Below are 27,481 nucleotides of genomic sequence, written 5' to 3' on the forward strand. Positions count from 1 at the left end.
CAAGAAATTGTGGAGCACCGAGCAAAGGTATTTGTACAATTGACAGCCATGTGTGATGTGCTGGAAGACTGGAGGGTGGAATAGTGGACTGTGAAGGACGTTTGCTAAAATGGATCTTGATAATATGGGTGAATGGGCTGAAAAACCGTAGATGGAATTCAATCTGAATAAATACAAGGTAGTGCACTTGGTAAAACAAACAAGGGTAGAGCTTATACAATTAATGTTTGGGCCTCGCTTAGTGTTTTAGAGCAGAGGGACCTCCGGGTTCAGGTACATAATTCTTGAAGTTTGCATCACAGGATGGATAAGACAGTGCTTGGCATGCCTGACTATTGCTCAGTCCATTGAGTGTAGGATTTGGGACGTCATGTTGAGATTGTATAGACATTGGTGAAGCCTCTTCTGCAAAACACTGTCCAGTTCTGGTCGCCCAGTTATAGGGAGGATATTATTAAGCTGCAGGGAGTTCAGAAGAGATTTACCAGAATGTGGCTGGGTATGGAAGGCTTGAGTTCTGAAAAAAAGCCTATCCAGCCAGTCTTTTTTTAAGTGGAGCTTGGAGGATGAGAGATGGCCTGATGGAATTTTATGACAAAGATGAGGGATATAGATAGAGTTAATGGCAGTTGCCTTTTCCTCAGGATGGGGGAGTCTCAAGTGGAAGGGCCACATTTTTAAGGTGAGAAGAGGGATATGTTAAAAATAAAGACATGGGGGCTAATTGTTGCACAGAGGGTGGTTTGGGAGTGGAATGAACTTCCTGAGGAAGGGGGGAATGTGGGTACAAATACAATGTTTAAAACACAATTGATTAATTACAGGAATAGGGAAGGGTTAGAGGGATATGGGCCAGCAACAGGCAGCTGGGATGCGTTTAGTTTTAAGTTATGCTTGGTACCAACTGAAGGGTCAGTTTCCATGCTGCATGGCTCTTTGACAAGAATATAGTTTTATTCTATTATTTAAGAAAGGCTGCAATGGAAAGCCAGGGAACTTAAGACCAATTAGCCCAACGTCAGTGGTGGGTAAGTTGTGAAAGTGATTCTGCCAGACAGGAGTCACATTCATTTGGAAAAGCAAAGATTAATGAAAGATAGACAGCAGGGCATTGTGCATACAAAGTCAGGGCTCACTAACTTGATTGCTTTCGTTGAAGTTGTGACCATACATTGTCTACACCAACGTCAGAAGGGCCTTTGACATGGATTAGCATGATATACTGGTTAGTAAGGTTAGATCACATGGGATCAGGGAGACCTCGCCAATTGGATACAAAATTGGCTTGACAGTTGGAGACAGAGGGAGGTGGGAGAGGATTGTTGTTCAGACTGTAAGCCTGTGACCAGCGGTGTGCCATAAGGATCAGGGCTGGGTCCACTGATGTGAATCATCTACATAAAAGATTTGGTTGAGAATATAGGAGTCATTGTTTGTAATTTTATGGATGGTCAAATTAATGGTGTAGTGGGCAGTGAATACAGTTATCAAAGGGGATCTCGACCAACTGGGACAGTGGACCAAGGAATGAAAGATGGAGTTGAATTCAGGTGTTGGATTTTGTTAGGACAAACCAGGGAGGACTAACATAGTTAATGGCAGGGCCCTGGGCAGTGTTGTCAAACAGAGAGAGACCAAGGAGTGCAGTTACATTGTTCCTTGGAAATGGCAATCACAGGTGGACAGCTTGGAGAAAGCAGCATTTGGCACACTTGCCCTCATTGGCCAGCACTTGTAACATTATCCTAAATATTTCCCTTGGGCAGGGAGGCTATGGGGTGAACTTATCAATGTTTACAAAATCTTGCGGGCCCTGAGTAAGGTGAAAAGCCAAGGGTAGGTGTGTCCAAAACTAGAGGGTATAAACAGGAGGTGAGAGAGCAAGGATTTAAAGAGGGAGCTGAGGGGCAACATTATCCACAGAGTGTGGTGCATTGATGGAACGAAGTGCCAGGGGCACATGAAGAAACAAGAACAATTACAACATGGAAAAGACATTTGGACAGGTATATGGAGAGGGGAACATTTGAAGGGATATGGGCCAAACACAGGCTGAAGCGATTTGTTCAGTTTGGTAAACCTGGTCAGCATGGACTAGTCGGACTAAAGGTTTATTGGAGGAGGAGACTACAGACATAAGGCATGTTGGAGACACTGAAGCAAGTTACAGAGACAGGGATGGTAGGCTGGAATGCAGCACATTTCAAATATGTGGAGGGACGAATGAAGAAAAGGGAGGAGGTGACAGGGACTGGAACTGATGTAGGAATTACACACTTTTGAAGACACTAGTCAAGGAGACATAACATAGATACAGTTTTGGAGAGGGAGCGCAGAACAGAAAGATCCAGGCAGCAGTCCCAGTCTCTCATGGGAAGCCTGCTTTCCCCTCTGTTATACTGATGCTCACTAAGATAGCACAGACATGGATCGATAACTGTGACACTCCCAATGCTGACTCAGTACAAAGTAAGTTAAAGCAGGGGCGGTGATTGAGTATGGGGTGTGTCTGTACTGTGGTCCCCCTCCAGCGCTGTATCTGTGTCATGTCTTGTTAGCCAATGTTTAGAGCCCTCTCATTGCTCTCTGCTCTGTGCATGTGAGTGATCTTACCTCACTGCAGGATTTGTTGAAGGCTGCAGTTTTCCCTGCACTTTGAAAATGGTTGGTCAGCCAGAGAGACAATGAAGTGATGGACGAAACACCCAGCAGCTGGGAAGGCTACTGAGTCAGGAACTTCCTGAGTACCTACAGGAGTCTGAGAGATAGACAGATTGGGAAATTAGACATATGCAGTGAGAGTTACACAGGGAGAATGATACTGTATCCCACAGAGATCTGGAAAATACCAGTCTCCATTCTTGGCATGTGGTGCTGTGTCACTCTGGAGTGGAGAATTCTGTTGGCTCAGGATGTGGAGTAGCTGCAAGTGAGAGACACTGACAGACGCAGTAATTAGACCCACACAGTGAGGGAGACCACATGGAGAGATAATGAGTGAGATCACCAGAGTTCAGGATGATTTCAGGATCAAACAAATATGTAGGAAAAATGGCTTTAGCTTCATGACACACTTCATGATGTATCAATGCTCAGGGATAAGCAACCGGTGAGCAGGTGAATTGCTGGCCTAGTAGTATTATGCTAAACCTCAGCAAATGTTCCGTGGAGGCAGGTTTCAATCCCACCATCAGAAATGCAGAAATTTGAAATCAATAACTAAAAGAAAAGGTCATTAACAGTCGATAAATACATATGAAACCATTGCTGGTGTACCAAAAAAGAAAAGCCCAATCACTTGTCCTTTCAAGAAGGACATCTGCCCAACCTCACGTGGTCTGCACGACACACCCACAGCAAAGTGTTTGCCTCTCAATGACCCTCTGAAATGGCCAAGCAAGTTACTCAGCTCAAGGGCAGCTAGAGTTGGGCAAGAAAGGCTGGTCAGCCAGAGACACCCACATGCCATACCTGATTTTAAAAGATAACCCATTGGCATGGTCCCACTGGAACCCTGCTGGTACCAGTGTCCTGACCAGTCATGTCAGTAGGTTTATGGACATGGCTTTAAACTGACAGAGAGGATGCAGGGACAGGATTCAGGTGAAAGGAGCTTTCCAAATCCACAGAGGAAAGGTGAAGTATGGGAGCAGCATGGGAATGTGACTGGAGACAAGCAGAAAGGAACAGGATGGGACAGTGTTTAATTAAAATTGTACATCAGGAAATCGGCTTGTGACAGGAAATTGTGGGATTTTTTTTGGAATGGGTAATGTCTCTTCAATAAGGTCAATTGATTTGTGAAACAGAGATAAAAGATTTAGACACCAGTGTGACGTGGTAACAGGTGAACAAAAAGTGGACATAAATATTCAATGTCTGGATCAGTGGTGCTGGAAGAGCACAGCAATTCAGGCAGCATCCGAGGACAGGCAAAATCGACGTTTCGGGCAAAAGCCCTTCATCAGGAATAAAGGCAGAGAGCCTGAAGCGTGGAGAGATAAGCTAGAGGAGGGTGGGGGTGGGGAGAGAGTGGCATAGAGTACAATAGGTCAGTGGGGAAGGAGATGAAGGTGATAGGTCAGGGAGGAGAGGGTGGAGTGGATAGGTGGAAAAGGAGCTGGGCAGGTCGGACAAGTCCGGACAGGTCAGGGGATCGAGTTTCTGGAGGTTAGAAGCTAGGATGAGGTGGGGGAAGGGGAAATGAGGAAACTGTTGAAATCCACATTGATGCCCTGGGGTTGAAGTGTTCCGAGGCGGAAGATGAGGCGTTCTTCCTCCAGGCGTCTGTTGATGAGGGAGCGGCGGTGGAGGAGGCCCAGCACCTCCATATCCTTGGCAGAGTGGGAGGGGGAGTTGAAATGTTGAGCCACTGGGCGATTTGGTTGATTGGTGCGGGTGTCTCGGAGATGTTCCCTAAAGCGCTCTGCTAGGAGGCGCCCAGTCTCCCCAATGTAGAGGAGACCGCATCGGGAGCAACGGATACAATAGATGATATTAGTGGATGTGCAGGTAAAACTTTGATGGATGTGGAAAGCTCCTTTGGGGCTTGGATAGAGGTGAGGGAGGAGGTGTGGGCGCAGGTTTTACAGTTCCTGTGGTGGCAGGGGAAAAGTGCCAGGATGGGAGGGTAGGTCATAGGGGGGCGTGGACCTGACCAGGTAGTCACGGAGGGAACGGTCTTTGCGGAAGGCGGAGAGGATTGGGGAGGGAAATATATCCCTGGTGGTGGGGTCTGTTTGGAGGTGGCGGAAATGTCGGCGGATGATTTGGTTTATGCGAAGGTTGGTAGGGTGGAAGGTGAGCACCAGGGGCGTTCTGTCCTTGTTGCGGTTGGAGGGGTTGGGTCTGAGGGCGGAGGTGCGGGATGTGGATGAGATGCGTTGGAGGGCATCTTTAACCACGTGGGAAGGGAAATTGCGGTCTCTAAAGAAGGAGGCCATCTGGTGTGTTCTATGGTGGAACCGCTCCTCCTGGGAGCAGATACGGCGGAGGCGGAGGAATTGGGAATACGGGATGGCATTTTTGCAAGAGGTAGGGTGGGAAGAGGTGTAATCCAGGTAGCTGTGGGAGTGGGTGGGTTTGTAGAAGATGTCAGTGTCAAGTCGGTCGTCACTGATGGAGATGGAGAGGTCCAGGAAGGGGAGGGAGGTGTCAGAGATGGTCCAGGTAAATTTAAGGTCAGGGTGGAATGTGTTGGTGAAGTTGATGAATTGCTCAACCTCCTCGCGGGAGCACGAGGTGGCGCCAATGCAGTCATCAATGTAGCGGAGGAAGAGGTGGGGAGTGGTGCCGGTGTAATTACGGAAGATCAACTGCTCTACGTAGCCAACGAAGAGACAGGCATAGCTGGGGCCCATACGTGTGCCCATAGCTACTCCTTTGGTCTGGAGGAAGTGGGAGGATTCAAAGGAGAAATTGTTAAGGGTGAGGACCAGTTCGGCCAAACGAATGAGAGTGTCGGTGGAGGGGTACTGTTGGGAACGTCTGGAGAGGAAAAAACGGAGGGCTTGGAGGCCCTGGTCATGGCGGATGGAGGTGTAGAGGGATTGGATATCCATGGTGAAGATGAGGTATTGGGGGTCGGGGAAACGGAAGTCTTGGAGGAGGTGGAGGGCGTGGGTGGTGTCTCGAACGTATGTGGGGAGTTCCTGGACTAGGGGGGATAGGACAGTGTCGAGGTAGGTAGAGATGAGTTCAGTGGGGCAGGAGCATGCTGAGACAATGGGTCAGCCAGGGTGGTCAGGCTTGTGGATCTTGGGAAGGAGGTAGAACCGGGCAGTGCGGGGTTCCCGGACTATGAGGTTGGAAGCTGTGGGTGGGAGATCTCCTGAGGTGATGAGGTTCTGTATGGTCTGGGAGATGATGGTTTGGTGATGGGGGGTGGGGTCATGGTCAAGGGGGCGGTAGGAAGAGGTGTCCTCGAGTTGGCGTTTGGCTTCAGCGATGTAGAGGTCAGTGCGCCAGACTACCACTGCGCCCCCTTTGTCCGCTGGCTTGATGGTGAGGTCAGGATTGGAGCAGAGGGATTGGAGGGCTGCGCGTTGTGAGGGTGAGAGGTTGGAGTGGGGGAGGGGGGTCGACAGGTTGAGGCGGTTAATGTCCCGGCGGCAGTTGGAAAAGAAGAGGTCGAGGGCAGGTAATAGGCCAGCGCAGGGTGTCCAGGTGGATGCAGTGTGTTGAAGGTGGGCGAAGGGGTCCTCGGAAGGTGGGCGGGAGTCCTGACTGTGAAAGTAAGCTCGGAGGCGGAGGCGACGGAAGAATTGTTCGATGTCACGGCGTGTATTAAATTCATTGATGCGTGGACGGACGGGGACGAAGGTGAGTCCTTTGCTGAGGACTGATCGTTCGTCCTCAGTGAGGGGGAGGTCTGGGGGGGATGGTGAAAACTCGGCAGGGCTGGGAGCTGGGAGCTGGTGTGGGTGTAGAGCTGGGAGTGGGGTCGGAACCAGTACCTGGAGTGGGTGTGATGGTGGGGGGAATGGGGGTAGAGTCATGAGCAGGGGTAGTGTTCCCCTCGGGGTTCTGGGGGGTGGGGATTCAATGGTTCACAACCTTGCGGAAACTCAGGCAAAATGGGTAATGCTAACAATAATGGATAACAAAGGCATTACAGAGAAAGCATTTGGCCTCAGATCATGAAGTAGAGTCAGTTTGAATGTAAATTCTGGCTACAACTTGCCAATGACACAAGCAGCAGAACAGTTTTAGCCACCGAACAGCATTCCATTGCTCATCACTGCATTAAACAAGAACTCATTGGAATTTTTTAACAAACACATGGTGATAATTTTGGGAAACTTCAATATTCACAAAGTCTGGGACAGTCACACTGACAACAGTGATATTGGAAGAGGAGTTCAGAGAAATTTTTTCAGTGTTTCTTTGAATAACAAATTGTGCAACTGGCTAGAGACGTAACTATCTCAGAGCGATCGTTGTGTGATGAAACTTCGTAAATGAGTAATGTCACCTGGAGAGATCCTCTGGGAAATTGTGATAAAGTGCGGTTTAAAGAAATGTAAAGTTTTAAAGTGAATCACAGAAAGGACAAGCTATAACTAGAAACAAAAACAGCCAATTACATGGGTTTGAGATGAGAACTGACCAAGGTAAAGAGGCGAAACAAACTGAAACATGTGTCTGTAAATGAACAGTGGAAAACATTTGAAGTAACTGTGTAAAACACTCAATAAAAGGACATTCCATTGAAACAGACAAAACCTCAGCAAGAAATTCCCACTGGCCCCTCACTCAGGACAAAATGTATCATATTAGATTATGAGGCTGAGAAGATCACCACAAAGTACTTAAAATCCTGAAGTGAGAGTGTGTTTTAGGAGTAAGTGTTAAAGGGATTGTAAAGGGTCTGCTAGCAGAAGGAGGGCAGTGGGAAGGGGAACATTGTCAGGGTTTAATGTCACAAAAGGAACAGGGAGAAGTGAAGGTGCTGGAGGTGGTAAGAATGTTATAGAGAGTGGTCAGGACCTGAACAGTGTTACAAAGCCAGTACGGATTGCTGCAGCTGGAGGGGTTTGCAGAGGTAGGGAGGGACATATGTATTTTTATTTATTCATTCATGGGATGTGGGTGTCTTGCTAACTACCCAGAGGACAGGTCAGGGTCAGCCATACTGCAGTGGGTCTGGAGTCACATGTTAGCCAGACCAGGTTAGAACGTCAGATGTTCTACACAAGAGGAGGTCAGTGAACCAGATGAGTTCTTCCCACTGATCAACAATGCTTTTATGGTGGCCTGACCAATGTCTTGTACAGATACAACATGACATCCCAACTCCTCCTCTTAATGCTCTCCCCAATGAAGGTAACCATCCCAAATACCTGCTTCACCAGCCTGTTTCCCTGTAACACCACTTTCAAAGAACTGTGTACCTGCATCACTGGGTCACTGACTGACAACACCACCCAGGGCCCGAACATTAACTGTACAAGTCCCACCCTGGTTTGTTTTACCAAAATGGCACACTTCACATTCATTTAATTAAACTCCATCTGCTATTCTTCAGCCCACTATCCCAGCAGCCCACTATCCCAGACTTCATCACTGTCCAGTTTACCACCAATTTCAGTGTCACCCAAAAAACTTACTTAACTTACTTAACAATATTCCCATCCAAACCATTTATCCAAATGACAAACAACAGGGGACCCACTCCACCGCTGGTCACATGTCTCCAGTCAGAAAAACAACATGTCCCCATCACCCTCTGTCTCCTACCATCAAGCCTAATTTTCTGTCCAGTTGACTAGCTCCTCCTGAATGCCATATCCTTTTACACTGATCTGAGCTTATTACCCAGTTTACCGTACGACATGTAGAACACAGAATAGTACAGAACAAGACCCTTCGGCCACGATGATACGGCAATCTTTTATCCGACTGTAAAATCAAAAAGAAAAGTGGCAGACTGAGATTAATTCAGATAAATGCAAGGTGCTGCATTTTGGGAAAGCAAATCTTAGCAGGACTTAAACACTTAATAGTAAGGTCCTAGGGAGTGTTGCTGAACAGAGACCTTGGAGTGCAGGTTCATAGCTCCTTGAAAGTGGAGTCGCAGGTAGATAGGATAGTGAAGAAGGCATTTGTTATGCTTTCCTTTATTGGTTAGAGTATTGAGTACAGGAGTTGGGAGGTCATGTTGCGACTGAACAGCACATTGGTTAGGCTACTGTTGGAATACTGCGTGCAATTCTGGTCTCCTTACTATCGGAAAGATGTTGGGAAACTTGAAAGGGTTCAGAAAAGATTTACAAGGATGTTGCCAGGGTTGGAGAACTTGAGCTCGAGGGAGAGGCTGAACAGGCTGGAGCTGTTTTCCTTGGAGCGTCGGAGGCTGAGGGGTGACCTTATAAAGGTTTACAAATTATGAGGGGCATGGATAGGGTAAATAGACTAAGTATTTTCCCTGGGGTTGGGGAGTCCAGAACTAGAGGGCATAGGTTTAGGGTGAGAGGGGAAAGATATAAATGAGACCTAAGGGGCAACGTTTTCACACAGAGGGTGGTATGTGTATGGAATGAGCTGCCAGAGGAAGTGTTGGAGGCTGGTACAATTACAACATTTAAGAGGCATTTGGATGGGTATATGAATAGGAAGGGTTTGGAGGGATATGGACGGATGCTGGCAGGTGGGACTAGATTGGGTTGGGATATCGGGTCAGCATGGACGGGTTGGACCGAAGGGTCTGTTTCCGTGCTGTACACCTCTATGACTCTAACTTCCATACCCTTCATTTTATTATCATCCATGTGCCTATCCGGGAGTATATTAAATGTCCCTAATGCATCTAATTTTACTGCCACCACTGGCAGTGCATTCCACTCAGCCACCACTCTGTATGTAACGAACCTACCTCTGAAATCTCCCCTTAAGCATCCGCTAATCACCCGAAAATTATACCCCCTTGTAATAGCTATTTATGTCAGGGTAGAAAATCTCTCTCTATTCACTCTATGACTTTCGTCACCTTGTTCACTTCTGCCAAGTCGCCCCTCACCCTTCTTCACTCCAATGAGAAACGTCTTAGCTCCCTCAACCTTTCTTCATAAGACATGCTCTCCATTACAGGCAGCATCCTAGTAAATCTCCTCTTTACCCTCTCTAAAGCTTGCACATCCTTCCTGTAATGAAGGGACCAGAACTGAACACAATATTCCAAGTGGGGTCTAACCAGAGCTCTGTACAGCTGCAGCATAACCTCAAAGGTTTAAAACTCAATCCCCAAACTAATGAAATCCCACACAATATATTCCTTCTTAACAAGCGTATCAGCTTGCGTGGCTACTTTGAGGGATCTAGGGACTTGGAACGCAGGATCCCTCTGTTCCTCCACACTGCAAAGGATCCTGCCTTGAACTCCGTATTCTGCATTCAAATTCAATCTTCAACATGAATGACTTCACACTTTTCCAGATTAAACTCCATCTGCCATTTCTCCGCCCAGATCTGCATCCTGTCAATGTCCCGTCGCGACCTACAACATTCCTCCACATTATCCACCACTCCACCAACCTTCGTGTCATTGGCAAGCTTACTAACCAACTCTTCCACTCACACATCCAAGTTATTCATAAAATCACAAAGAGCAGAGGTCATGTAACTACTCCATGCAGAAAACCACTGGTCACTGAGCTCCAGGATGAATTATTTCTATCTATCATCACCTTCTGTCTTCTGTGGGCCAGTATTTCCGTATCCAGACAGATAGGTTTCCCTGTATCCCAGGCCTCCGTACTTTCTGAATGAGCCATAAAGATGTTTTGACACATTCTCAAAAGATTCAATAAGATTTGTGAGGCATGACCTGCCCCTTACAAAACCATGCCGACTATCTCTAATCAAACTATGGTTTCCCAAAGAATAATAAATCCTGTCTCCCAGAGTCCTCTCCAATAATCTGCACACCACAGACATAAGACTGACAGGTGTGCAATTCCCAGGATTATCCCTATTCCCTTTACTGAACAAGGGAATAATATTTTCCTGCCTCCAATCATGTGGTCTGACTCCAGTGGACAGTGAGGGTGCAAAGGTCATCACCAGGTGCACAGCAATCCACACCCTCGCTTCGTGTGATAACTTTGGACGCATCCAGTCTGGCTCAGTGACTTATCTATCCTTATCTTTTACAAATTTCTCAGCACATCCTCCTTCTTAACATCCACCTGTTCACGTACATCAGCCTGTTTCACGCTGTCCTCACAAACGACACGACCCTTCTCAGCAGTGAATACTGAGGCATAGTATTCATTAAGGACCTCCCCTACCTCCTGTGACTCCAGGCACAAGTTCCTTCCACTATCCCAGATTGGCCCTATCCTCACTCTGAACATCCTCTTGTTCCTCGCATAAGTGGAGAATGCCTTACGATTTTCCTTATCCTTCCCAACAAAGCTTTCTCATGCCCCCTTCTAGTTGTCCTAAGTCCATTCCTTGGTTCCTTCCTGGTACCTTCAGAGAATCCCTACTATGTGAAAACGGGCAATTTGACCCAAGAACTCCATATCAACCCTCCAAACAGTACCCAACACAGCTCCATTCCTCCAGCCTATTACTCTCCATTTGCCCTGACTAATGCGCCAAACCTACCCATCCCTGAACACTATGGGTAATTTAGCATGGCTGAGTCACCGGCTGTGGGGGGAAACCAGAGCACCTGGAAGAAACCCACGCAGACACGGGGAGAATGTGCAAACTTCACACAGACGCCCGAGGCTGGAATCAAAATGGAGTCCGTGGTGCTATGAGGTAGAGTGCTAACAATTGAGACATCGTGCTGCTCCATGTTCCCCTCTCGAAACCTGTCTGACTCTTGCTTCCTCAAACTTAAGTAAGCCTCATTCTTCCTCTTGACTAGATGCCAAAGTCCATGTGGACAACGTTGACTGCTCTGCCTTCATCTATCTTTGGCCACCTTCTCAAAGAGTCAATCTGGTTTGTGCAACATGGTTTTCCACTCACAAAGCCCTGCTGACCATCTTGAATCAGCCCTTGCCTTTGTAAATATAAGGAGCTCCTTTATCTCAAAAACTCCTCCAACAACTTCCCCATCACTGGGCTCACGGGGCTGTAATTTCCTGGCTTTTCCCTGCAGTCCTTCAGCGATGGAACAGCATTAGCCAACCTCCAGTCTTCCAACACCTCACTGTGTCTGTTGATAATATAAATATATCTGTTGACGACAATGCAATCTCTTCCCTATCTTCCTACAATATTCTAGGATCGACCTAATGAGCTGCTGAGGATTGACCTACCTTTATTTGTTTTAAGATTTCAGCACATTCTCTTCTCTGGTGAGGGTTCTTTCCAAGACATCACTATTTATTTCCCCAAGTTCCCGAGCTTCCGTGTCTTTCGCCACAGTAAATACTGACAAGATTATTTTGTCTAATATCTCACCCACCTTCTCTGGTGCCACACATGGGTGACCTTATTGATCTTTAAGAGGCCCTATTCTCTACCAAGTTACTCTTTAGCCCTTATTGAAACTTGCGTAAAGGCTTCTGATAATTCAAATACACCATATCCCCTATACCACTACATCCCTCCTGCAAACTTACAATTCTACCATTTATATTCACACTAACAAATTAAATCCAACAGGCTCAAAAACAAATTCTCTTTTATCACATGTGTTTCTAAGTGGCCAGTTATTGTATATTGACATATCCTTTCCAACAATTCGTGTATGCTCCCGACTTACTGTCAGGCTAACAATATTTGGTTTCAGAATGACAGCAGAAAGGGGTCAGGGAGTTCTTGTTTATCAATCTGAAAAAGGTAGCTTACAGGGTCAGCAGGTAATAGAGAAGGTACGTCAAATGCTGGCATTTATTACAGAGGGAATGGAGTCTAAAAATAGGCAGGTCTAGCTAAAACTATGCAAGGTACAAGTCAGACCACACCTCGAATACTCTGAACAGTGTGAGTGCCCAAAAGAAAGATATTGTCGCATTGGAGGCAGTCCAGAGAAGGGTTACTCGGCTCATTCTGGGAATGGAGGGATTTTCTAATGAGAAGAGGTGGAGTAGGTTAAGGTTGAACCCATTGAAGTTTAGAAAATGAGAGAGAAATGGAATGAAACATCCAAGATTCTGAGGGGCTCTGATCAGGCAGATGCTGGGAAGTTAGAAAATAGAACAGTAGAGCACAGCAGCAGGCCCTTCGGCCCACCACGTCTATGCTGTCCAAGATACTATTCTAACTCATACCATCTGCTTGTACATGGTCCATATCCCTCTATTCTCTGCCTGTTCATGTTTCTATCTAAATCCCACTTCAAAAGTTTACTCAAAGTTCTGCTTCTACGACCTCCCTCGGTAATATCCACTCTACGTAAAAAAAACTTGTCTCACACATCTCATTTAAACTTCCTCTTTCTCACCTTAAACCTATGCACTCCAGTATTTGAAACTTACACATTGGAAAAAAGATTCTGACTATCTACATTATCTATCCCTATTCCAAATGTTATATTCCTGCACCTGGTCACCTGTCAGCCTATGATACTCTCACAAAACAATCCAACTTTGTTTAATTTCCTCTTACACCTAACACACTCTTAAAAACCCTAACACAGGTAACGTGCTGATAAACGCATTTTGTACCCTCTCCAAAGCCTCCACATCCTTCCTATTGTGTGGAGATGAGACCTGCACACAGTACTCCAAATGTGGCCAAACAAACATTTTATACAATTACGACATCAGATGTATACCCACTTTACCCAACATTGTGACTGATGAAGGCCAGTGCTCCATTTGCTTTCTTTCCCATCTGAAACACTTCTGTTGCCATTTTCAGGGAGTTACTGACTTGCACCAAGAGGAGAAAGTGAGGTCTGCAGATGCTGGAGATCAAAGTTGAAACTTTATTGCTGGAACAGCACAGGAGGTCAGGCAGCATCCAGGGAACAGGAGATTCGACGTTTCGGGCACAGGCCCTTCTTCAGGAATTCCTGAAGAAGGGCCTGTGCCCGAAACGTCGAATCTCCTGTTCCCTGGATGCTGCCTGACCTGCTGTGCTGTTCCAGCAATAAAGTTTCAGACTTGCACCAAGATCCTTCTGTCCCTCAGTATCCTAACTTTCTACTTGAATTTGACATCATCTCACTTGTCCAGATTAAACTCAATTTGCCACTTCTGTCTAACTCTTCTACTGTTTTGTAACCTCCTGCAGATTTTAATGAATCAGGGAAACAAGGGTTGTGTGGAAAAGGCAGGAAAGTAGAGTTGGAGAGTATCAGGTCAGCTATGATCTGATTGAAGGACAGAGTGTACTCAATGGGCCAAATGGCCATATTCGCCTCCTACATCTCGTGGTCTGAGCACAAACTCAATATATCCTGCATAATATTATGGGTCACTGCTCACAAAACTCCTTTATAATGGGATTATTGGATATTTATTAGTACACAGCATTTGATCTACAAATATGATATGATGTTATAGAAAACTATCTCACATACAATCTAGGATTCTATCCGTTACAGCACTGATACTCATTGCTGTAACAGTCGGCATGGAGACCACTGTCACACACAGTTACTGTACTGCCCTTGCCATAAGTACATTCAGTGTCCTGACTGTAACCATATTGACATTCCCATCACTGTCTGGTGCCTACAAAATAATACCTGCCTACGGTTGCTGCTGCTTGCTTATTCTCAGCTCCACTTTTGATATTCAGATCCACATGACTGTCTCATTAATGCATTAACCTCATCCTTCCTTCACAACTTGTTGGCTTTTTGCCTAGTCTGTCTTTTGGGACTAGATTGGGTTGGGATATCTGCTCAGCATGGATGGGTTGGACCGAAGGATCGGTTTCCATGCTGTACATCTCTCTGACTCTATGATTCTATCCCAACAAACCTTCAGTATTTACCTCCCAGCGATGGTCATTCTGCAGCTAAATCTCCTAAATGACAGTTCCATCATATCTGTTCACTGTCATTCCATCTGCCTCATAGCGAATACAGGGAGTCATTCCTCAGTAGTGGGGGGGTTGAACAAATGCGTAGAGATTACAGAGATAGGGAGGCTTACAGGGACTCGAGGATGTTAGGGTTAAACAGAGTTACACCTGGTCAAGAATATCAGTGGGACAAAGGAGTTTGGGGATTGGAGGAATTTACAGAGATAGTGGGAGCTGGATTAGATTCTGGAGATAGGGATAGGGATGGAGAAAGGAAGAGGTCGGCAGACTGAGAGGCACAGACGGGGCTGTTTCATCTAGGAGATTATTGTGCATACTAACAGAGATATGGAAGGTTGTCGTGACTGAAGACATTTACAGAGATAAGAAGGCTTGTAGGCTCTGGAGGCTACAGAGATAGGAAGGCAATGGAGAATGCCAGGTTGGCGAGTTGGAGACAGTTATACAGATAGGGAGGGTTACACAAACTGAAAGAGGTTCCTGTGGTCGGGAGGGGTATTGTGGCGGGACTGAGGGTGAAATTTAACAAGATAAAGATCAAAGAGTTGGAGAAGGATAAGGAGATTACAAATTTTTCACAGTTAAGGAAGGGTTGTAGGAGCTGGAGAAGATTACATAGGTAGGGACCGATGGAGAGGTTAAAGACAAATACATTGACACGGAGGGTGGTATTGGTAGGAGGAGCTTACAGGGATAGATAGGACTGTCAGGGTTTATAGGGATGAAGGAATTTAGTATCTACTGGAGAAGTTTAGGGATTAGTGTGTTAGGGACTGGACAACCTGACAAAGACAAAGACAGAGGTGTGGTGTGGACGAGAGGAGATTACAAACAGAGAAAGGATTATCGGGACTGGAGGATATTACAGAGATCACGAATACAGCATGGGTCAGGACTGATGCCTGCAATCCCCTGTGCTGTCGCATCAAGGACCAGTACAGCAGAGGTGAAAGCAGGACCCTCGCAAGATGGTTGGAATGAAGCCTAGAATGTTGCTGTTCCTTGCCCAGCTCTGCATCTATGTCCGGTCTTCCAGGTCTGAATATAGAAGTCTACTACCTCCACCCTGTGCTGTTTACTGTGAGCGATCTTACCGGCTGCAGGATTTACTGAAGGTTCCAGATCTCCCTCTCCATCTCTCTCTGGCTGACTAACCAGCTTCAATGAGGCGATGGATGAGACAAGAGTTAGGAACATCCTGATTACCTGCACGAGACAGAAATAGACAGAATGGGAAATTAGACTGATGCAATAAGGATAACCCATGCAGAGTGGCACTGAGTCCAGCAGAGATCTCGGAAATCCCAGTCTCCATCCCTTGCCTGTGCTGCTGCGTCTCTCTGGAGTGGACAATTCTGTTGACTCAGGATCTAAGAGGGAGAAATACTAACAGAGGCAGCAAATAGACCTACACAGCGAGCGATACCACATGGAGAGATACTGAGTGATATCACATTATTAGACACTGCATTAGCAGGGAATTGTTTCAATTTATAACAAACGCACTGGGATAATTGTGAGGGGATTCAACCTTCCTATCTCATCATCTCATTGGCGGTGAGTCACAGACGAGGCTGACTCTCTGCCACCCTCGGGGTGGGGTGGGCAGGGGGAGGTCTGGAGTTGGCTGTACAGACCGATGTGGCTTTCCACAGACTCTGTTACACTCTGTTGCAGAAGGTGGCCATGGGAATGGGGTGGGTGGGGCGTTGGTGTGGTCATGCGCTCCTTGTGCTGATTTCTCCTGGATTCCCATTTTCCCCACAGAAAGTCTCAAGGTGCTCGACACTTTCCCAATACTCCTCCCCCACTTTGGACGATCTTGGTCCAGGACTTATCAGATTTGATTAAGAGATGAAAACAAAACTATCAATTCTGAAGAAGCCAACATTTAGAAATGTGGACACATTTGTTAAAGAGATCGCTAGGGAGTCTCCGAGCATGAGGAGGTCAGTTGGAAGAGGAAACATGCTCAGTGTTTAATCAGATGATCGGAACAGGGAGAGGTGAAGGTGCTGGAGGTGGGGAGAGTGTTACAGAGAGGAACAAAGGCCTGAACAATGTTACAAAGCCAGTACGAATTGCTGCAGCTAGAGCTGTTTGCAGAGGTAGGGATGGGCATCTGTATTTTCATTGATTCATTCATGGCCTGAGGATGTCAGCGGATGGACCAGCATACATTACCCCAGTGCTAATTGCCCCGAGGCAGCTCAGAGTCAGCCATATTGCTGTGGGACTGGAGTCACATGTGAGCCAGACCAGGCAAGAATGCCAGATGTCCCTCCCTAAAGGACATGCGTGAACAAGTTGATTTTTACCAGATAATCAACAATGCTTATACAGTGGCCTCACTAACGTCCTGTACAGATACACCATGACATCCCAACTCCTTCTCTCAATGCTCTGCCCAATGAAGGGGAACCATCCCAAATGTCTGCTTCACCAGCCTGTCGACCCGTGTTGCTACTTTCAAAAAACTATGTACTTAAGTCCCTGGGTCACTGATTGACAACACTACTCAGGGCCCGAACATTAATTGTACAAGTCCAGCCTGGTCTGCTTTACCACAATACAACATCTTGCATTTCTCGACCTGTTCTTCCTCACCTCACTGGTCCAGCAGTACTGTTGATCCCATTATACTCTTCGATAACCCTCTTCACTGTCCACATTATCACCAATTTCAGTCTCACTCACAAACTTGCTAACCATGGCTCCTGTATGATCATCCAAACTGTAAATGATGCACAACAGTTACCCAGCACCGAACCCCATGGCACACCGTTGGTCACAGGCCTGCAGTTTGAGCGGCAACCCTCTATGAACATGCTCTGTCACCTTCCGTCAATCTGTTTTGTATCTATTTAGTGAGCGCTCCCTGGTTATGTGTGATCTAAACTTACTATCCACTCTGCTATGCAGAACCTTGTCAAAGGCCTTGATAAAGTTCATGTGGACATCGTGTACTGCTCTGCTTTGATCTCTCACTCATCTCCCTCCACACTCACATTTGAGGCATGATTTCCCATGGACAAAGGCATGCTGACGATCGTTAATCTGTCCTTACCTTTCCAAAGGAATGATGATCGTTTCCCTCAGAATCTCTTCCAACAACTTACCACCCCTGCATCAGTCTCACTGGTCTGTAGTGGCTGTCGATGATGCAAATATCTCTGGGAGGGGCCCTGCAATTTTCTCCCTCGCTTCTCACAAGGCGCTGGGATACATCTGATCATGTCCCAAGGTTTTATCTAACCTTTATCATTTTAAGACATCCAGCACCTCCTGTTCTCCAATGTGAATTCTTTTCAAGACATCACTATGTATTTTCCTAAGTTCCCGAGCTTCCATGTCTTTCTCCACAGTAAATCTGAACACAAAATATTTGGTCAGTATCTCACCCATCAGCAGTGATTCCACACTGACAGCCTCATTGACCTTTCAGGGGCCCTATTCTCTCCTGAATTCATTTTTAGCCCTTGTTGAAACTTGTCAAAATGCTTCAAATTTCAAATATCCCTCTACTACAACTACCCTCCCCCACCCTTATCTATGCTGCCATTTAAGGTCACACCAAAATATAGAATCCAACAGATTTAAATATATTCCCCATTTATAAAATCATACATCTCCCATTGTTACTAAGTATCTAGTTATCATTTTTTGTCATATTCTTTATAGCACATTCCAGCATGTTCCCGACTCACTGTCAGACTAACACCGTTTGGTTTCAGACTGACTGCACAAAGGGTTTTGGGAATCCTTGTGAATCAATCTGAAACAGATAGCTTACAGGATCAGCAGGTAATAGAGAAGGCAGATCAAATGCTGCCATTTATTACAAAGGGAATGGAGTCTAAAAATAGGGAGGTCTTGCTAAAATGATGCAAGGTACAAGTCAGACCACACCTAGATTATAATGAATAGTATGCGTGCCCTACGGAAAGACATTCTTGTGTTGGAGGCAGGCCAGGGAAGGTTCACTCGGCCGATCCTGGAGATGGCGGGATTTTCCAATGAGAAGAGGTGGAGTAGATTCACCGTGAACCTATTGGGGTTTTGAAGAATGGGAGAGAAATTGAATGAAACATCCAGGATTCGGAGGGGCTTTGGCAGGTTAGATGCTGTGAAGTTAGAAACTAGAACAGTACAGCACAGTAATAGGCCCTTCGGCCCACCATGGCTATGCTGACCATGATGCTATTCTAAACTAATCCCATCTGCCTGCACATGGGCGATATCCCTCTATTCTCTGCCTGTTCATGTTTCTGTCTAAATGCCCTTCAAATGTTTGCTCTCGTTGCCATCTCTCCCACCTCATGAGCAGATTCTACCCTCTTGGTAAAGACAACTGGCCTCATTCATCTCACTTAAAACTTCTCACTCTCACCTTAAACCGATGCGTCCTAGTATTTGATATTTCTACATTGGAAGGAGGATTCCAACTATCCACACTATTCACGCCTCTCCTAATGCTATATACCTGTACCCGGTCATCCGATACTCATGCAAAACAATCCAACTGCATCCAACCTCCTTACAGTAAACACATTCTCATCGAGGCAACATTCTGCCAACCCTCTGTTGCAACCTCCCCAAAACTTCCACACCCTTCCTGTGGTGTGTCGATGAGAACGACACGCAACCTTCCAAACATGGCTAAATGAAGTTTCATTCAGTCACAACATGACATGCAAAAGTCTGTACTCAATACTGTGCCCAATAAAGGTAAGCATACCATCCTCCCCCTCTCCCACCACATCCTGTTAGGTTGTTATTTTTAGGGAGCTATGGATTTGCTTCCAATGTCTCTCTGTTTATCAATGTTTCCAACTCGTCAATTACTGCACTTCTCTCTTCCATTTGATTTCGTAAATGCATCACTTCACATTTGTCCCGATGAAATTCAATTTGCCACATCTCTGCCCAACGTTCCAGCTGATCTACATACTGCTGCAACCTTGAACACTCTTCCTCACTATCCACAATTCCCCTAACTATCCCTAATCATTACATGCCTTTCCAAATGTCGTCTGCAAAATACTAATCAAACTGCTGACCTTTCCATCTGAATCACAGATATAAATTACACACAGACACCGCAGCACTGATCCTTGTGATACAGCATTGGCCACAGACGTCCAATCAGAATTCACCACTCCACATGCCTCTGTCTACTATCACCAAGAAAATATTGTATCCAACTTACCAACGGGCACAGACTGTGATTTGATCTTCCAGATCCCCCTTGCTATTTGGAAGCTGTCCATTCGAAATGACTCTATATTTTGATTCCCAGATTAAATTGGCTGTCTCACTAATGCACTGACTGTGTCCTTTCTTCACAACAAAACGGGACTTTGTTCGGTTTTTTGCTGATCCTGCCTAAATCCCTACAATCCCTCAATAATCACATTGCTGTCATGATCATTCTGCAGCCACCCCTCCACAATAACAGTTGGATCATATCTGTTCCCTTCAGTTATTGCTGTCATTCCATCTGCCTTGTTGCAAATGCATGGCGCGTGTCACCGAGAGAGGGCCTTTGAGGGATGGATAGAGGTCACAGAGTGGGAGAGATGTTTGGGGGCGCGACAATGTTGCAGGGTTAAACATAGTTACAGTTGCTACAGAATGTTCGCAGGAGAAAACATTTTATTGTTTGGAGGAAGTTAGAAAGATAAAGCGTCTTTGATTAGATTCCAGAGATAGAGATGTGTATAGGGTTGTGGATCGTTACATGGACTATGTTGATCAGGGTGTAGAAATATTCACAGGATTCCAGGATGTCGTACATTTAACAACAGTTGTGAGATCTGGAGAATATCACATTGATAGGGAGGATGGTATGGACTGGAGAATATTACAGGGAAAGGGTGGGTAGTATGGACTGGAGAATGTTGCAAGCACATGGAAGATGATATAAGCTGGAAAATGCTGCAGCAATAAAGAGGAGTATATGGACTGGAGGATGCTGCACGGACAGGGAGGAAGTTGTAGACTGGATACAGTTAGAAGGAGAGATGAATTTATGCACTGGAAGGTATGTCAGAGAGAGTGAGTGGTGTGCATGCTGCAAGATACGTCAGGGATAGGGAAGCATGTAGAGACTAGAGGAGAGAGTGATAGAGAGTCTTGTGAGAGACCAGATTCACTTATGAGCATAGGATGTGCTCCAGTGAGCAGAGCCTTTTGCAGATATAAATGAGGATAAAATGGCCACAAAGCAGTCACACCTATACATAGGTATATAGGAACTGAAGGAATTGAAGAGATTACACAGGCTAGGAGTGTTGTATGCAGTGGAGGAGATTAACCTGATAGGGAAGCTTTTAGAGACTCAACAATGTTAGGAAATAATGGGAGTTGCAATGGTGACAGCAGATTTCAACAATTTGGAGGATATAGACCTGAAGGAGCAATGGTACAGTAAAGGGAATTGTAGTGGCTTCCGTTTCATAAGCAATCCATAAGCACTTAAAATAGCCTGTTTGACACGTGGATTATCTCTCAACCATTCATCAGACAGCGCTGCAAATACTTCACTGGCTCTGCCTACCAGCTTAGACTGAACTGGCATGACCCAGAAGACCTCGGACCACTCGACCTGTCTATGCAAATTTTCAAATGAAATACCGAGTTCCTTGACAGTAGGGTCACAGGTAGTTAGGATCGCGAAGAAGGCGCTTGGTATGCATTCCTTTATTGGTCAGAGTATTGAATACAGGAGTTGGGAGGTCATGTTGCAGCTGTACGAGACAGTGGTTAGGCCACTTTTGGAATGCTGCATGCAACTCTGTTCTACTTCCGATCGGAAGGATTTTGTGAAACTTGAAAAGGTCCAGAAAAGATTTACAACAACGTTGCCAGGAATGAGCTATAGGGAGAGTTTGAACAGGTGATGGCTGTTTTTTGCTGGAGAGTCGGAGGCTGAGGGTGACCTCATGGAGGTTTATAAAATCAAGAGGGGCATGGATAAGGTAAATGGACAAAGTCTTTCTCCTGGGGTGCGCGAGTCCAGAATTATAGGGCGAGGTTTACGGTGAGAGTAGAAAGATATAAAAGATAAAAAGGGGTAACTTTTTCACGCAGATAGTACGTAAATGGAATGAGCTGCCAGAGGAAATGGTGGAGTCTAGTACAACTGCAACAGTTAAAAGGCATCTGGATGGGTATATGAATAGGAACGGTTTAGAGGGAGAAGGGCCGGATGCTAGCAGGTGGGCCGACATTGGGTTGGGATATCTGATCTGCAGGATGGGACCATGAATGGGTTGTGGAACCTGGAGGATGTTATGATTTGAACCACAGGTAATGTTTGATTGGGTCTTTCAGCCAATCTTACAGATGGTACAATTGCAACATTTAAGAAGCATTTGGATGGATATATGAATAGAAAGGGTTTGGAGGGAGATAGGCCAGGTACTGGCAGGTGGGACTAGATTGGGTTGGAATATCCTGTCGGCATGGCTGGGTTTGAATGAAGGGTCTGTTTCCACGCTGTACATCTCTATGATGCTAGATCGGCTGAATGATCCAATCAAAAATTACCTGTGGTTCAAATCATAATATCCTCCAGGTTCCACAAGCCATCCCCTGTCCCACCCTGCAATGAATCCCGGAACCTCTGACCTTCTGCAAGTCCCACGTCCCTTCCGACATTTGTACCATCCTCCAGTTTCTGCAGCCCTTCATACCTCTTACATGGCCCAGACTCTCCAACTCCTCCTTCCTCTGCAATGTTCCCCAGAAGGGCACTGGAGGATGGTGGGGGTTACAGAGATATGGAGGGACATCAGGACGGGAGGACTTTGCAGACATTAGGAATATTGGGACTTTAGGAGGTTTCACAGTTTATGAGTGTTATAGGGACTGGAGGAACTTACAAAGATAGGGAAAGTTTTAGATTGGAGGATTCTGCAAAAAACCTTTACGTGGTTAAAGGCAGGATTCTTAGCAGCGTGCAGGAACAAAGGGATCCTGTGTCCCTCAGGTTACCACCCAAGTTGACAGGCTGTTAAGAAGGCGGATGGTGTGTTGGCTTTCATTAGCAGGGGGATTGAATTTAAGAGATGCGAGATTTTGCTGCAGCTCTACAGAACCCCAGTTAGACCACACTTCGAATATTGTGAACAGTTCTGTTCCCTTCATTATAGGAAGGATGTGGAGCTTTACAGACAGTGCAGAGGAGATTTAGCAGGATGCTGCCTGGACTGGATGGCATGCCCATAGAAGGTAGATTGTGGAAACTAGGGCTTTTCTGATCAGAGCGAAGGAGGAAGAATGGTGACATGATAGAGGTATACAAGGGAAAGAGAGGCATAGATAGAGTGGATAACCAGAGACTACTTCCCATGGCGAAATGGCTATCACAAGGAGACATAAGTTTAAGGTAATTGGCGAAAGGTTTAGCTTAGATATCAGAGGGCTATGGGCCAGGTGCTGGCAGGTAGGACTAGATTGGGTTGGGAAATCCTGTCGGCATGGAAGAGACTGGTACGTTATTTACACAGAGTGTGGTGGGTGCGTGGAATGGACTGCCAGCCATGGTAGTAGATTCAGACACATTACAGACATCTAAGCAACTCTTTGATAGGCACATCAATGATAGTAAAATGTAAGGTATGTAGGTTAGTTTAGTCTTCAGAGTAGGATAAAAGGTCAGCACAATATTGAGGGCGGAAGGGCTTGTACTGGAATGTGCTATTCCATGTTCTAAATAGCAAGGGTTATGATGGCAGCAAGGGGTTTCGGGAAGCAGGAGAGGATGCGATCTGAATGAAGTGACACAATAGGAGGCGTTCCTAAGGTTGTATGAGGTAACAGAGTCAGCAATGGTCTGATCTGGAGCATTGGGAGGGGTGTGGGGACTGGAGGTGCTTTCACAGGGAGGGAGGAGCATAGACCCACAGGAGGTTACAGAAATGTAGAGAGCTATCGGGTCTACAGGAGTTCATGGAGATGGGAGGTTGGGAGGAATGGTGCAGTTTACAGGGCTAAGGATGTTGGTAGGATGGGGTATTTTACACAGACAGGAATGTTTCAGGTGAATGGATCGGAGTACAGAGATAAAGTGGGTTGTGCAGATTGGAAAAACAAATAGACATATGGAGGGTAGTCGTGACTGAAGATGTTTATATTTACAGGAAGGCTTCGGTTCTTCAGGTTATTTAGATAAAGGGGGTGTGGAATCATACAGATTTTCCAAGTGATAAAGACAGCAATTTTGGTTGGAGACATTTTCACAGATAAGGGAGCATTAGTAACCTCCTGGAGTTTGGTCAAAGTGGGAAGGATTGTAGGGGAGGGTGATGTTTACACATGTAAGAGCTGGAGAAGATTATGGGAATGAGTTAATGGATGGAGACACTGGAGTAGCTTACATTGACAGGGTGGGTGCTGGCAATGAAAAGATACCATATAGATAGTGGGTCTTGTAGGAACTGTATTGAAAGAGTCACAGGCATTGGAATGAGTTCTGCAGATTGGGAGTGTTACAGGGACTGACAGGATTGTAGGGTCTCCACAGATTGATCGTATCTTTAAGAATAGAAGAGTTTATGTAGATACGGAAATCTTAACCCCAATGTATGCAGTCTTCATTTCAAGACCAGAGCCTTATTATCCCACATCAGCCAACGATCCCTAACCCTGCCAGTTTTTTCCCTTTACCCCTATGGGGCATTCGGGTCCTGGATTCTTGATATCACACTTTGAAAAGCATTCCATTTGCCAGTTGTTCTTTTTCCTTCAAACAGACTCACCCGATCGATTAGAATCATAATGTGGAGGTGCCGGTGTCGGACTGGGGATGGACAAAGTTAAAAATCACCCAACACTCGGTTCCAGTCCAACCGGTTTATTTGAAAGTACTAGCTTTCAGAGCACTGCTTCTTCATCAGGTAGTTATGGAGCACAATCCTAAGGTACAGAATTTATAGCAACAGGATGGCAGTGTCATGGAATATAATATCAAACAAATTTAGTTTAAGCCTTTCATCTGTTACAGTGATCACCAGTGCTTCAAAGCGAGTTGGATTATAACTGGGCGTTGTGCAATTTTAAATTCACAGCATTGACGCCTGCCAAATCCTGCAGAATGGCCCCAAACCTGGCCCTGTTTCAGTTTTCCTCTTAAATCTGTGGACCTGCTGATCTTTCTCCATAACTATGTTAAAACCAAGACAGTTGTGGGCACTGGACCCAAAGTGCTCTCTGAATGAGGGGAGGTCCAGTGTTGCACCTACCTGAGTAGAGTAGGGCCCTCTGCATATTGATTTAGGAACCTTCCTTGGACACATTTGCAAAATTGCCCTCCGTCCAAGTCTTTTTATACTAGAGGTGGCCCAGTCAATACAGGGAATATTAAAATCTCCTCTATTATTCCTATAGTTATCTGCAATCTCTATACACAGCTGCCTCTCTGGTATCTGTTGGGTCTACAACAGTCTACAATACAGTCCCAACAAAGTGACCACCCCCCTTCTTCTCTCTAACTTCTAACCATGTGGAATTTTAAATGAATATATGTTTTAAAATTGGAATTAACAGTCCATAAATAAGTATTGATAAAAATCCAAACAATTGACCTTCAGAGAAAGACAACAGTTAACTCTCATGTGGTCTGCACAACATACCCACAGCAAAGTGTTTGCCTTTCAATTACCCTGTGAAATGGGCGAGCCAGCAGCTTAGCTCAAGGGAAGCAGGGATGGGCAATAAAGGCTAGTCAGTCAGAGACACCCACATCCCATACCTGATTTTTAAAAAAAATCCATTCAGATTGTTCCACTGGAACTGTGCTGGAACCAATGTCCTGGCCAATCACGTTGGTAGATTTATGAACAGGGCTTTAAACTGACAGAGCGGATGCAGGGACAGGCTTCAGATAAAAGGAGCTTTCCAAATCCAAAGAGAAAACGTGAAGCATCAGAGCAGCATGGAAATGTGACTGAAGACAACAGGATGGGACAAAGTTTAACTAAAACTGTAGATCAGCAAATCCATTTGTGACAGGAAATTGTGGGAACGAGTAAATTATGTTTTTTTATTAATGGACAAACTCTCTGCAACAAGGTAGATTGATTTGTGACACAGAGATAAAAGGGATTTAGACACCAGAGAGATGTGGTTACAGGGCGAACAAAAGGTGGGACATAAATATTCAATGGTTCACAACCTTGTGCAAACTCAGGCAAAATGGACGACGCTAACAATAATGGGTCAGAAAGGCATTATAGAGAAAGCATTTGGCATCAGATCATGAAGTAGGGTCAGTCTGAATGTAAATCCTGGCTACTACTTGCCAAGGACACAAGCAGCAGAACAGTTTTAGACCACCGAACAGCATTTCATGGCTCGTCACTGCAATAAATAGGAATCCTTTGGAATTTTTAATAAAGGCAAGATGAACGTTTAGTGAAACGTCAATATTCGCAAAGTCTGGGACAATCACACTGACAACAGTGATATTGGAAGAGGAGTTCAGAGAATTTCTTTCAGTGCTTCTTAGAATAACACATTGTGCAACTGGCTCGGGATGTAACTGTCTCAGAGCGACTGTTGTGTGATAAAACTTAGTGAATGAGTAATGTCACCTGGAGAGATCCTCTGGGAAATTGTGATCAAGTGCAGTTTAAAGAAATATAAAGTTTTAAAGTGAATCACAGAAAGGGCAAGCTACAACTAGAAACAAAAATAGCCAATTACATGAGTTTGAGAGGAGAACTGACCAAGATAAACAGGCTAACCAGACTGAAACATGTGTCTGTAAATGAACAGTGGAAACCATTTGAAGGAACAGTGTAAAACACTCAACAAAAGGACGTTCCATTGAAACAGACAAAAACTCAGAAAGAAATCCCCACCGGTCCCTCACTCAAGTAAAAACGATCATATTAGATTATGAGGCTGAGAAGATCACCACAAAGTACTTAAAATCCTGAAGTGAGAGAGAATTTTAGAGTAAGTTTTAAAGGGATTGCAATGGGTCTGCTAGCAGGAGGAGGGCAATGGGAAGGGGAAACGTTGTCAAGGTTTATTGACACGATACGAACATGGAGAGGTGAAGGTGCTGGAGGTGGTGAGAGTGTAACAGAGAGTGGTCAGGGCCTGAACGCTGTTACAAAGCCAGTACGAATTGCTGCAGCTGGATGGGTTTGCAGAGGTAGGGAGGGACATATGTATTTTTATTTATTCATTCATGGGATGTGGGTGTCACTGCCTGGACCAGCATTCTTTGACCCCATGCTAATTACCCAGAGATTTCTTGGGCCCTGGTGGATAAATATAATACTTTGCTGGACAAAGGTGAAGTGCTGAATGACTGGAGGATCGCTAATGTGGTTCCTTTGTTCAAGAAGGGCAGCAGGGATAGGCCAGGTAATTACAGAGCAGATAGTCTGATAGCAGGGGGAGGGAAATTATTGGAAACAATTGTGAGGATGAATCAACACTTGCAAAGGTAAGGATCAACTCGGTTTAGTCATCACGGATTTGGCAGAGGAAGATACTGTCTGAGGAATTCAGTTCAGTTTTTTCGAAATGGTGCTTAAGTATATTGATGAAGGCTGTGCAGATGATGTGGTTTACATGGACTTGAATAAGTCCTTTGACAAGATGCAAAATGGAAGGCTGGTCCAAAAGGACTGGGTTCCAAGGCAAGTTGGCAAATTGGATGCAAAATTGGTAGATAGAATACTTTCACCACAGGGATCTGTGCAGGAACCATTGAACATTAATAACGCGGATGTGAAAGCAGAAGGTATCATTAGACGGTTTGCAGATGACATGAAAGGTGAGGGTGTTGTTCACAGTGAGGAGGATGGTCTCCATCTGCAGTCCGATGTCGATCGGATGATAATCTAAGCAGAGTTTAGTTCTGATTAAAGTGAGGTAACACTCTGTGGGAGGTACGAGAAGCAAAGGACAGACATAATGAACGGTAGGTCCTTGCGGAATACTGAGGAATACAGGGACCTTGGTGGACAAGTCCATAGATCCCTGAAGGTGTCAGCACAGGGAG

The 27,481-nt window shown here is 45.5% G+C and overlaps 1 long non-coding RNA gene across 3 annotated transcripts in view; it reads right to left on the bottom strand.

Annotated features, from left to right (window-relative positions):
- Nucleotides 1-27,481, bottom strand: part of LOC148149515 (uncharacterized) — a 75,591-nt gene that overhangs the window by 32,470 nt on the left and 15,640 nt on the right. For 2 of the 3 annotated variants that reach the window (XR_015757787.1, XR_015757786.1), the window contains exon 2: nucleotides 15,552-15,663. This is a non-coding gene — a long non-coding RNA (uncharacterized LOC148149515). Of the gene's footprint in view, nucleotides 1-2,649; nucleotides 2,759-15,551; nucleotides 15,664-27,481 lie in introns of those variants that run through there. The other variant, XR_015757788.1, reaches the window with a different exon arrangement.

This window comes from Chiloscyllium plagiosum, unplaced genomic scaffold (genome assembly GCF_037043375.1).
Source record: "Chiloscyllium plagiosum isolate Xiang-an unplaced genomic scaffold, Cpla_swu_hap1 HiC_scaffold_8, whole genome shotgun sequence".
Lineage (NCBI taxonomy): Eukaryota > Metazoa > Chordata > Chondrichthyes > Orectolobiformes > Hemiscylliidae > Chiloscyllium > Chiloscyllium plagiosum.